This window comes from Lotus japonicus, chromosome 1, assembly GCF_012489685.1.
Source record: "Lotus japonicus ecotype B-129 chromosome 1, LjGifu_v1.2".
NCBI lineage: Eukaryota > Viridiplantae > Streptophyta > Magnoliopsida > Fabales > Fabaceae > Lotus > Lotus japonicus.
Window position 1 is genome coordinate 28,071,154 of NC_080041.1, and position 13,793 is coordinate 28,084,946.

Genomic DNA, 13,793 nt, shown 5'->3' on the forward strand with positions numbered 1-13,793 from the left:
GACCACAAAAAGTGGTCGGGGGTAAACAGATCCCAAAGTATGAGCTAAGCTCACTTTTCCACCTTTATTTTATCATAGTGGAATTGTTTCTTCGGTCTCGATGACCCGTACGTGGTTTATTGTTCCTCACATGTTCTTACAAGTTGGGGGGAAATTTCATCAGCCACACATTGCTTCATTTAATGTGTTGTTGATATTGTATTGTTATCCTCTATCTGACTAGTATTAGAGAGGATGATGTGACTATAACGACTCCTTAGACCATTTACAATGGTTTTCAACCTTCAACACCACTTTTTATCTTCCCAACACTCCACATCATTTTCTATCTCTAATTCAACACTCATTCAACTTTTACCCACTCCAATGGTTTTTCATTTAATATTTTTATTTAATTTTATGTTTTTGTTTTTTATGATTACATAAAATTACAATTATCGATTTAAATTAAATTAAAACAATAAACACTTAACAATTTAATTTTTTTTTTAAAAATATAGACAATAATTTATTTTATTTTCTTAACTTAAAATGCAAGACAACAAACTAAGCACACAACACACAAATGACGTAATTAGTACGATACAAATCATCTTCAATGAGGAAACATTCCAAACTTTGCCCAGATGTGCTTCACTAGATCTGCTTGCAGTTTGTAATGAACATTTGGATCACGCAACTCGGATCTAGCACACACATGATTTGCAAAAGCGGGTAACACCTCGGTCGAGTATGGTTGCGTTGTACTAGATCCACTTTTCCCAAATTGCTTAAAATCGGTCCAACGTTGAGAATATAAATCTCGTTCATCCTCAACAATCATATTATGTAATATGATGCATGACCTCATAATGATACCCAAATCAGCTATGTTCCACAAGCGAGCTGGTTCACGGATGAAGCACTCCAAATGCACGTTCCATGTCCTTCCGACATCCCTCCTGATATTTTGCAAATAACTTATCGGGTTCACTTTGAGGAAGTCTAATCAATTTGACGAAAGTTGCATAAGAAGGGTAGATACCATCAGCTAGATAGTATGCCATATTATATGGACGTTGATTCACAAAGAAATTCACACTTGGAGCCTTTCCCTGTTCCACGTTGTTGGTAAATCCGCAAGTGTACGAATCCACCCAGTTTTAAATATCGAACCACAGGGATTGTGAGTGACTAAATTCAGTTCAAGCCTTGAGTATGAAGGTTTGTTTTATTGAATCAAAGATATGTCGATGTAGTAAAGATAAAATATAAGAAAAATAGAGATGGAAATGCTTTGGGTTCTTGTTCAACTAGTCAATTTACGTACATCATTCTAAGCACATGAACTCATGAATATCTCCTTGATGATATAGCCTAGTTACTCACTTATTGATTCCTCACATAAGCAATTCTCTCATACTAAAAGCTAAGCCCAATTCCTTGTATACTTAGTCATTTATATGAGGTTTTAGATCATGCAAATTCAGGTTATCAAACTCCAACCCTTCCTCTATTCCTAGTAGCAAGCATAGAAGGGGTAATCCCAAATCGGTTCCCTAATCTATAACAAACTTCCTTTCTGATTATAGAAAAGCATAAAGCAAGCATGCATACAAGCTTAGATTGATATTCAGAAAATGGGATTCAAGGAAAGAAGAAGATCATGTGGGAAAGAACTTAAGATTATAACTTAAACAAGAAAAGTCTTACAAAGAAAACCAAAGCAATAGAAGAGAGATTAGCCAAGCATGACATGCTTGGCTAAGAACCTGAATTACAAGCTTGGAAGCCCTCTCTCACTCTCCTAGATGAACCTCTACCTCTGAATTTTACAAAGTATGAAAATATACAAGAGAAAATGACTAGAATCCTATTTATAGGAAAAAATCACGAGTTTGGGCACAGAGCGCCTGAGCGCCAATTCCATGCTGAAAATGAGCCTCTGGAAGGTAATTGGCGCCTAGGCGCCAATTGAGCACGCCTAGGCGCCAATTCCAGAAACCTTGGAAAAAGCAATTGGCGCCTAGGCGCCAATGGAGCACACCTAGGCGCTCAAGCTCGCTGGAAAACCTTTTTCTCTTCCTCTTAACTCCTCTTCAAGCCTCCCTTCAATTCCCAAAGCTTCTTGACCTTCTTTCTCCTTCAGTTTCAGACCTGAACACTTAACCACAAAGCCAAGGAAATATCTAGGAGCTCCAAGAGTCTATTAGCAAAGAGAATCCTCAAATAAAATAGGAAAATTATGCAAGTCCTAAACTTACTTGAAATGCAAGAAAAGTTCCTATAAAACTATGAAATTACCAAAACAAAGTAAAAACACAAAGAAAGGCAAAAATGCATGAGAATGCATGAAACACTACACGAGACACAAGAAAAAGACCCAAAACTAGCAAAGAAATGACCTTAAAAACACTACTAAATCCGGGTCATCACACCACTATACTCAACGACAGCTCGCCCTCGAGCGTCACTAAGATTAGCTTGCCCTCAAGCACAAAGAATTACTCTCAACACACATGCCAAAAGAGGGATACATTTTTAGAAAACTGGGGGATCAAGTGAATGCGAATCGTGCAAAATAAGTCCCTAAACTTTAAAAATAGCATTCTTAGTCCCCGACATTACCCTCTGTTTGCAATTTTAGTTTTCCGTCTATAAACTAACAGAATCTGTTAAAAAATTGATTAAAAAATAAAAGAAAAAAAAATCAAAAACATGATGAATGTTCATCTTCTTCATCATAAACCCAGAAAAACCCAAATATCAATTTCCATCATCGCGTTCATTATCTACATCCCATTTTTCATCACAAATTCATAATAAAAAACTCATAGACATATGAATGAAGATTCACCATCACGTTCATCATATTTGTCTCCAAAACATCATCATCTATATTCTATAAGAGCAAGTCAATAAATACAAAAATAGCCAAGGCTGGAAATTCTACGGTGAACGAAAATTTCTAACAAGATAGTTTTTTTTTTGAACACAAATTTATGGGTCCCTTGAACCATCTTCCTTCAATCTCGTTCTGGGTACTTCAATCTCTCTTCCTTTGACCCAGAAACAACATCTAACAAACCCCAATCCAAATCGCGACGTTCTAGGTAACTTCGACCCCTCTTCTCCTTCGATCTCGTTCTGGGTACCTTTGAACTCTCTTCCTACGACCCAGAAACACCATTGAACAAACACCAATCCAGATTGCAAAGTTTTGGGTACCTTTGAACCCTCTCCCTTGGACCTAGAAACACCATCAAACAAACCCCAATTCAATAAGGAGTGGAAGATAAAGATTCACAAAAAATTGGGGAAGAAGGTGAAGAAAAAATTGCAGTGGGGTTCTCTCTGTTGTACAATGCGTGAAGTAGTTCACATGGAGCGGTGGATGGGGGCCTCTCCAAAAATGAAAAAAAAAAATCAGAAAGAAAAGCCCGATTAATCTTCAAAACGGATTTGGGAGGAAGGGAAAATGTTGAATTTGGATATGGAAGAAAGGGGAAAGGTCGAAATCTGAATCTGCAAGGATTGGTGGTTATTTTCATATTGGTTTCATAGAAAGAAAGATGGGGCTGGGCATTTTTTGTTGTTGGTTGCAGATTAAATGTTAGGAGTTTTAGATGCATTGATGAATGTAAGGTTTTAGGTTTATTCTGGGTTTGGGACGAAGAAGATGAAGAAAAGGGGCACGTGCAAGGCACATGCGTGCCCTCTCTCCTACTAACCTTCTTCTCTCTCTTCCAAGTCATTTAACAAAATCCACATAAGAAAAAACCGTCCAAAATCTAACAGAAGGACTAACTGTGGTAACAGGAGAAAACGTGGGGGACTGAGAATGCTAAATAAATAGTTTAGGGACTCATTTTGCACAATTCGCATTTGTGGGGGACCAAATGTGCTTTTAAGCCAAGATTCAACAATCAACTTCATGCAACTCTTAGACAAAGAAGAATTAGAGTCCACTATGAGAAGCATTTAGAACTAACATCCTAGCATGAGACAATTGTTTAGTGCACTGGGCACACATGCAAGTTCATAGGTTCTGGGAATAATTCACTCAAGAGCAACTAAAGTTGACAATGCATTATTTAATGAGACTTCAAAAGGGTTGTAATGTTGGCTAGGTAAAGCACATGGTAGGTGGTCCCTAAGGAAGACTAAGGCTGCACAAAATTTGAGTGTGGTCCTTCATGAAAACCGGAGCTTAAAACAATTGATACTTAGCACACAAGTCTCTTAACCCCCTTTTGTTTCAGATTTTTTCTTTTTTTTGGAACTCCACCCATTCCATGGAGTTATTTTTTTTTCTTTTTGACTTTTCTTTTCAACTTTCTTTTCACTTAGGGTAAGAGACAATTGCAATTTACATAAACTAGCTCCATTAAGATTTAAGAAGCACAACTCCCTATTTTTCCAACCAAACAACCAGCCCAAACAATAAAGGTAACAAAGAATTCTCCACAAGGCTCAAAAGGGTCAACTAGAGACAAGGATGTTATAAAACAAATTCTGAAGTCCAAGAAAACCTACCATACTCAAAAATGCAAATCTCATAAAGCTACTCTCAAGGACGCGTAAAATGAAACACAGAACTAAGAAGTGCAAGTGAGTAAGGATCCTCCAGGGAAATTATATAGTGAAGGGTCAAAGATGGACCCTTGTGGACTCACTTCAACTCTACCCTCAAGTCAACACTTAGAAGATCAAAGTCTCTCCCTCTCTTTCCCAAACATACAATCACTCCCCAAAAGAAAGCACAAAGTATCCACTTAAAAATATTTTCAAAAAAGCATCATGTGAGAGAGCAAGACTTGGGAACATATCATTTGAGTAAAGTGCATAAAGACCAAGGTATAAAAGACTCTATATAACAATGCATGATCGAAAAGGATAAACAAAATCTATAAAAGAAAAATATGCTAAAAATGCATGGACTAAAACTCAGAGTAAGAAAAAAAAAACTCCTTTCAAGTGATTGAGTGCCTCCAAGTGTTCTCCAGTGACTTTTATTTCCTGAAACATTAAACAAAACGTAAAACAGAAAAAACAAACATGGGTTGTCTCCCATTCAGCCCTAAGTTTTAGTCTTAGGTAGGCTATACTTCAAACTCGTAACTCAAACTAAAAACCGCAAACAATCCCCGGCAACGGCGCCAAAAACTTGTTGGTAAATCCGCAAGTGTACGAATCCACCCGATTTTAAATATCGAACCACAGGGATTGTGAGTGACTAAATTCAGTTCAAGCCTTGAGTATGAAGGTTTGTTTTATTGAATCAAAGATATGTCGATGTAGTAAAGATAAAATATAAGAAAAACAGAGATGGAAATGCTTTGGGTTCTTGTTCAATTAGTCAATTCAAGTACATCATTCTAAGCACATGAACTCATGAATCTCTCCTTGATGATATAGCCTAGTTACTCACTTATTGATTCCTCATATAAGCAATTCTCTCATACTACAAGCTAAGCCCAATTCCTTGTGTACTTAGTCATTTATATGAGATTTTAGATCATGCAAATTCAGGCCATCAAACCCCAACCCTTCCTCTATTCATAGTAGCAAGCATAGAAGGGGTAATCCCAAATCGGTTCCCTAATCTATAAAAAACTTCCGTTTTGATTATAGAAAAGCATAAAGCAAGCATGCATACAAGCTTAGATTGACATTCAGAAAATGTGATTCAAGGAAAGAAGAAGATCATGTGGGAAAGAACTTAAGATTATAACTTAAACAAGAAAAGTCTTACAAAGAAAACCAAAGCAATAGAAGAGAGATTAGCTAAGCATGGCTCTCTAAGAACCTGAATTACAAGCTTGGAAGCCCTCTCTCACTCTCCTAAATGAACCTCTACCTCTGAATTTTACAAAGTATGAAAAGATACAAGAGAAAATGACTAGAATCCTATTTATAGGCAAAAATCACGAGTCTGGGCTGTTCCGGGCGCTCATGCGCCAATTCAGAGCGCCTAAGCGCCAATTCCATGCTGAAAATGAGCCTCTGGAAGATAATTGGCGCCTAGGCGCCAATTGAGCACGCCTAGGCGCCAATTCCAGAAACCCTGGAAAAAGCAATTGGGGCCTAGGCGCCAATGGAGCACGCCTAGGTGCTCAAGCTCGCTGGAAAACCTTTTTCTCTTCCTCTTAACTCCTCTTCAAGCCTCTTTAAGCCTCCCTTCAATTCCCAAAGCTTCTTGATCTTCTTTCTCCTTCAGTTTCAGATCTGAACACTTAACCACAAAGCCAAGGAAATATCTAGGAGCTCCAAGAGTCTATTAGCAAAGAGAACCCTCAAATAAAATAGGAAAATTATGCAAGTCCTAAACTTACTTAAAATGCAAGAAAAGTCCCTATAAAACTATGAAATTACCAAAACAAAGTAAAAACACAAAGAAAGGCAAAAATGCATGAGAATGCATGAAACACTACATGAGACACAAGAAAAAGACTCAAAACTAGCAAAGAAATGACCCTAAAAACACTACTAAATCCGGGTCATCACACGTCATCAAACACTGGTGACCGGTCTAGAACGTTTATATCGTTCAACGTTCCCGGACATCCAAAAAAGGCATGCCAGATCCATAGATCATGAGATGCAACTGCTTCAAGAATAACTGTTGTGGTTCCCTTATCCCCTCTAGAAAATTGACCTTCCCATGCTTTATGACAGTTTTTCCACACCCAGTGCATGCAGTCAATACTCCCGATCATGCCTGGGAACCCCCGCATTTCACTAACATGTAGTATTCTTTGCAGGTCATCTTGGGTTGATGCTCTCAGGTACACTTGCTCATATAATCGTATGATTCATTTACAGAATCTACGTAAACACTCCAATGCTGTAGTACCTCTTTGATGTACTCATCGACCGCATCTGCTGCCATACCATATGCTAACATTCGCATTGTTGTGGTACATTTTGCTAAGGGTGATATACCTTCTTTATTGGATGCATCAAATCGCTGGGTGAAGTAGTTATCACTACTTGAAAGGTAGGTCCCCAATGATTCGAAGGAAAACATGTTTTTGCATCCGGTACCGACGACGAAACATTGCATCGTCATATGTAGGCTCATTGGCAAAGTAGTCGTCAATTAGCCTTTGGTTTGCCGCTGCATGATCTCTACTGAGATATTTTCTACTACGAGGTGCACTATCTTCCAATATTTTGTTTTGACGTTCTCTAAATCGGTTGACTATATAAGTTTCTTCAATTTCACATTTTTGAACGTATGTTGCGATATCAAAAGATACTCTGATGGATCCATTTGTTGTGAAATTCGAAGTAGATTGGAAGAGATTTGGGATATTGGTACATCAATGGATCTATGAATCCATATATATAAGTAAATTGAATGGTGGACACTGACATATTCGAAATAAGTTATCAACTAGAGTTAATTATCGGATAAGGACTAGATTCAAATTGAGTGGTACATATTCAAACACAGTAACCCATACATTAAGGCCAAACACTATAGACTTGACACCACTTGAAAATTATTAAAGCAAACACTACAGACTTGACACCACTTGAAAATTATTAAAGCAAACACTACAGACTTGACACCACTGACAAATTATTAAAGCAAACACTTTAGACTTGACGCCACTTGAAAATTATTAATGCAAACAGTATAAACTTGACACCACTGACAAGTTTGACCGAATACAGACAAATACTCGATTGAAATTAATTTCCAAATAGCTCTTGGGACAACTGCTTCAACAGCTCTTTCTTACGGTCATCGAGATGCTCTTCGAAACTTAGCTTTAGATACAATTTCATTTTCTTAGTATGAGTCTTGTCTTTCATCAATTGGTTAGCCTCTTGTTGCATCAAGGCTATCTTGTCGAATCGTTCAAGCTCTTTCTCCTTGAATTGTTTGTATTCAGCCCACTCTTTGTCCACCACCTCCAAGGCAGCTTCTCTGCTTTTCTTGTTACCCTTTTTTTAGCTGCCTCCCTACCCATTGGACTAGCAATTGATTCTATAGAGTTTGAGCCACATGCATCACTCTCGTGAGATCTCTTAGATCCACTACTTCCTGAGCCACCATTTCCTCCTACTTGACTACAAAAACGTGGTTGATCACGGAGAGCGTGTCATTCTGCCATCAAAGTAAATTGAACATTCTTTCCACTTGCATATAATTCCTGCGCTTTTGCCAAAATATCATTATTCGACCAACCGCTTCCTTGCAAACGCTTAGCGCCATCATAAGCGCCAATCCATTTACCGAGTATTTTGTTCATATAATTTAAACGGTTTTGGCATGCAACTCCATCGCGCGGAGGATCGAATGAGCAATGCTCATTACAATACTCAGCAATTTGACCCCAATATGTTTCTCCTTTCTGGTTTCTCCCAACAACACTGCTTGTTCCATATTTAATCCACCCACTAATTAGCACCAAATTTTGTTTTGTGTTCCATGCTGGTGACTGGGTTTCTTGCTCTTAGGAGTTGAATCCTCTTGATTTGGAAAGACTTCACTAGCAGCTGTCATGCCACCAAGACTTATTTGTGTTGAAAATTCAGGAAATTCAGGTGCACCAACACTCGGAAAATTTTCATTCACCATTGATATATAACCAATAAACGGGGGTGTTTGAGATGGATATCTCATCATAGATCCATGATGTGGATGAAAGTTTCGAACAAAGGATGACTGGTTGAAATTTGGTGCCAAAATAAAATTATGTATGTTTTGAGGACGTTGGTTGAAAAATTGATTTGGATCTTTATAATTGTTGGGATTTTGGTAGTTGGAAACTTGATTTGGATCTTGATAATTGCTGGGATTTTGGTAGTTGAAAACATGATTTGGATCTTGATAATTGTTGGGATTTTGGTAGTTGGGAATGTTAGATCAAGATTTGGTCATGTGGTACAACTCTATGTTTTGATGATAACAAGTATTTATTTGTGGATGAACAACTATGATACTCTAATGTTTGTCTTGAGTGTTTTGACAAACAGGTTCTGATTCTGACACCAGAAGATATATTCGTCAGAAGTTCAGAAGATCAGAGGATCTGAGGATCAGAGGATCTGAAGATCAGAAGTTCAGAAGATCAGAGGATCTGAAGATCAGAGGATCTGAGGATCAGAGGATCTGAAGATCAGAGGATCAGAAGATCAGAGGATCAGAAGATCTGAGGATCAGAAGATCTGAAGACCAGAAGCTCTGAGGGACCAGAGGCTCTGAAGGTTCAGAAGCTCTGAAGGTCCAGAAGCAGAAGTTACGAAGGTCAGAGGATCCAAGCATCCCTCTGACTCTGATCACCAAGCTTCACAAGTTCCAACACGAAGCATAACTCTGATCAGAGGTCAATGGTTAAAGGCAAAGGTCTCTATCGAGAAGTACAAGAGCAGTGTACTATTCTGAAAAGCCTACCTACCAAGGTTCAGCCACAACAGGTCCTGGAAGTTCCAGAAATGCCCTCCAACGGTCATATTCTCTCAACAGAAATATCCTTTGCACCTTGGACTATAAAAGGCTGAAGAAAAGAAGAAAGACTAAGAGAGCGAGAAGAGCAAGAGAAAACAAAGAGCTGCAATACAAGAGAAGATTCAAGCCTCTACTTTCTTCATCTATTCTTATTTGGTTTACACTCAGCTTATTTAGAAGCAAACCTTTGTAAACACCAACCTCAAACAGTTGTTTGATTTTCCTTAAGGGACCGGGTAGGTCAGTATCCTTAAGAAGACTAAGAGAGTGAATCTTAGTGGTGATTCCTTTAGGAGATCAAGGTTGATCGGATCCTAGAGAAGACTAAGAGAGTGAATCTTAGTGGTGATTCCTTTAGGAGATCAAGGTTGATCGGATCCTAGAGAAGACTAAGAGAGTGAATCTTAGTGATAGCTAAGTCAGTGTATTGTTAGTCACTTGAAGGTTTCAAGTGCAGTTGTAACAATTATCTGATTAGTGGATTGCCTTCATTCTAAGAAGGAAGAAATCACCTTAACGGGTGGACTGGATTAGCTTGAGGGATTTATCAAGTGAACCAGGATAAAATACTTGTGTGCTTTTCTCTTCTCTCTATCTTTATCCGCTGCACCATCTATCTTAGAGAAACTGAAAAGATTTACTTTAAATCTTAAGGGGAAAGTTTTTATATTGAAAACGCTATTCAACCCCCCCCCCTTCTAGTCGTTTTTCACACCTTCAATTGGTATCAGAGCGCAAGTTCTGATTACCACACTTAACAGTGTTCAGTAGATCCGGGCCAGTGTGAAAAACTCATGGATGCCACCACTACTACAAGCAAATATCAATACAGTGCAAGACCACCTATCTTTGATGGTCAGAGATTTGATTTCTGGAAAGACAGAATCAAAAGCTTCTTTCTTGGCTTTGATCCTGATCTTTGGGATTTTGTTGTTGATGGCTACACCCCTCCTGTCGATGAACATGGTGTAAAGATCCCAAGGAAGAAGATGAGTGAAGATCAAAAGAAGGAATTCAGAGATCATCACAGATCAAGATCTATTCTGCAAAGTGCCATTTCATATGAAGAATATGAGAAAATTACTGATCGTGATTCCGCCAAGGGCATCTTTGAATCCTTGCAGATGTCTCATGAAGGAAACAAGAAAGTGAAAGAGACAAAAGCGTTGTCTCTAATCAAGCAGTATGAATCCTTCCAAATGGAACCTGACGAATCCATTGAGGATATGTTTTCCAGATTTCAGTTGCTCGTAGCTGGAATAAGACCCCTCAGCAACAGCTACACCACTGCGGATCATGTCATGAGGATCCTTAGAGGTCTTCCTGAAAGCTGGATGCCTTTGATAACTTCCTTGGAGCTAACTAGAGATGTTGAGCAGATGAGTTTGGAAGAACTCATAAGCATACTGAAGTGTCATGAATTAAAGCGTGCTGAACATCAAGATCACAAGAAGAAGTCTATTGCCTTGAAATCCAAATCTGAAAAGGCTAAGACTCTCCAAGCTGGAACAGAAGAATCCGAAGAAGCATCAGAAGATTCTGATGAAGATGAGCTGACTCTGATATCCAGAAAGTTCAACTGCATCTGGAAGCACAGGCAGAGCAAATACAAAGGTTCATCAAAGGACGAAAAGTCAAAGAAGCATTTCAAACCAAAGAAAAGTCTGATGGTGACTTTTGATGAATCAGAATCAGAGGATGTTGACTCTGATGGTAAAGTCCAAGGACTCGTGGCTATTGTCAAAGACAAAGGAGCAGAGTCAAAGGAAGCTGTTGACTCTGACTCAGAATCAGAAGGAGATCCAGACTCTGACGATGAAAATGAGGTATTTGCTTCCTTCTCTACCTCTGAACTGAAACATGCTTTGTCTGATATCATGGATAAGTATAACTCCTTGTTGTCTAAGCATAAGAAGCTGAAAAAGAACTTATCTGCTGTTTCTAAAACTCCTTCTGAACATGAGAAAATCATATCTGATTTGAAAAATGATAACCATGCTTTAGTTAATTCTAACTCTGTGCTTAAGAATCAAATTGCTAAGTTAGAAGAAGTTATTGCCTGCGATGCCTCTGATAGTAAGCATGAATCTAAGTATGAAAAATCTTTTCAAAGATTCCTAGCTAAAAGCGTAGATAGAAGCTTAATGGCTTCTATGATCTATGGCGTAAGCAGAAATGGAATGCATGGCATTGGCTATTCTAAACCAATTAGAAATGAGCCCTCTGTGCCTAAAGCTAAATCTTTGTATGAATGCTTTGTTCCCTCTAGTACCATATTGCCTGACCCTGTACCTGCTGAAGCTGCTAAACCTCCTCTTATAAAAGGAACTTTCTCTATGTCAAAATATCATGCTAAAATTCCTTTATATTATCCTGTTGAAAGACCCAAAGTTGTCAGAACTTCTGGGCTAACTAACAAGAAAGGACCCAGAAAGTGGGTACCTAGGGATAAGATTATATATGTTGCAGATATCTTCAATAGGTCCATCGAAACTCCAACCGTGGAACCTGGACAGTGGATGCAAGCAACACATGACGGGAGAAAGGCATATGTCCCAAGATCCAAAACTTGAACCTGAAGGTGAAGTTGATCTTGGAGGCATCAGTAGAGCAAGATTTGGTCAAGGAATCATTGGTTTTTGATATGAACCCCTCTGTTGATATTCTGAACGCTATTCATGTTAGAATTAATGATAAGCTTGACTCTGACAAGTCAAAGCTAGCTGAAAAAGCTTGCAGAGATGAGTATGACCGTTTCAGAAAGAAACAAAGACTCAGAACTTGACGAACCAGAAGCAACAACATCAGAAGATGCTACTACAACTTCTGACTTGCGTCATCAGAAGAAGAGTAGGTTCCTAGCTTCTCATTCTGAAGTATCTGAAGATGAAATTTTGTCCAGAACGGAGATGTCACCAGAACCACACTTCTGCTCTCATCAGAAGATATGCTAATCAGAAGCCAAGTATCCCTTGGTATTACTTCTGAGGGGGAGTATTTCGTCTTTTACTCTTACTATTTTTTTTCCACCTTCATTCTTTTTGCTTATGACAAAAAGGGGGAGAACTTATAGTATCTTGACAACTCAACTCCTACATCATTTAGCTCAGAATCTAGACTTTACTAACGTTGATATTAAGTATTAGATTCAGGGGGAGCTTAGCTCAGAATCAAGCACGAGACTTGGATTCAGAAGGAGCAAGATAAACTATACACATCAGGATAAGTTTTAACTCTGATACCTTATACTCTGAGTGTATTCAGTTTATTTGTTTAGAGTTGTTCATCAAAATACATGGTTTTGTCATCATCAAAAAGGGGGAGATTGTTAGATCAAGATTTGGTCATGTGGTACAACTCTATGTTTTGATGATAACAAGTATTTATTTGTGGATGAACAACTATGATACTCTAATGTTTGTCTTGAGTGTTTTGACAAACAGGTTCTGATTCTGACACCAGAAGATATATTCGTCAGAAGTTCAGAAGATCAGAGGATCTGAGGATCAGAGGATCTGAAGATCAGAAGTTCAGAAGATCAGAGGATCTGAAGATCAGAGGATCTGAGGATCAGAGGATCTGAAGATCAGAGGATCAGAAGATCAGAGGATCAGAAGATCTGAGGATCAGAAGATCTGAAGACCAGAAGCTCTGAGGGACCAGAGGCTCTGAAGGTTCAGAAGCTCTGAAGGTCCAGAAGCAGAAGTTACGAAGGTCAGAGGATCCAAGCATCCCTCTGACTCTGATCACCAAGCTTCACAAGTTCCAACACGAAGCATAACTCTGATCAGAGGTCAATGGTTAAAGGCAAAGGTCTCTATCGAGAAGTACAAGAGCAGTGTACTATTCTGAAAAGCCTACCTACCAAGGTTCAGCCACAGCAGGTCCTGGAAGTTCCAGAAATGCCCTCCAACGGTCATATTCTCTCAACAGAAATATCCTTTGCACCTTGGACTATAAAAGGCTGAAGAAAAGAAGAAAGACTAAGAGAGCGAGAAGAGCAAGAGAAAACAAAGAGCTGCAATACAAGAGAAGATTCAAGCCTCTACTTTCTTCATCTATTCTTATTTGGTTTACACTCAGCTTATTTAGAAGCAAACCTTTGTAAACACCAACCTCAAACAGTTGTTTGATTTTCCTTAAGGGACCGGGTAGGTCAGTATCCTTAAGAAGACTAAGAGAGTGAATCTTAGTGGTGATTCCTTTAGGAGATCAAGGTTGATCGGATCCTAGAGAAGACTAAGAGAGTGAATCTTAGTGGTGATTCCTTTAGGAGATCAAGGTTGATCGGATCCTAGAGAAGACTAAGAGAGTGAATCTTAGTGATAGCTAAGTCAGTGTATTGTTAGTC

At 38.6% G+C, this 13,793-nt stretch overlaps 1 pseudogene; it reads right to left on the bottom strand.

Moving 5' to 3' along the window:
• Window positions 1–610: 610 nt before the first annotated feature.
• Window positions 611–8,620, bottom strand: LOC130734319 (uncharacterized; annotated as a pseudogene).
• Window positions 8,621–13,793: the final 5,173 nt, after the last annotated feature.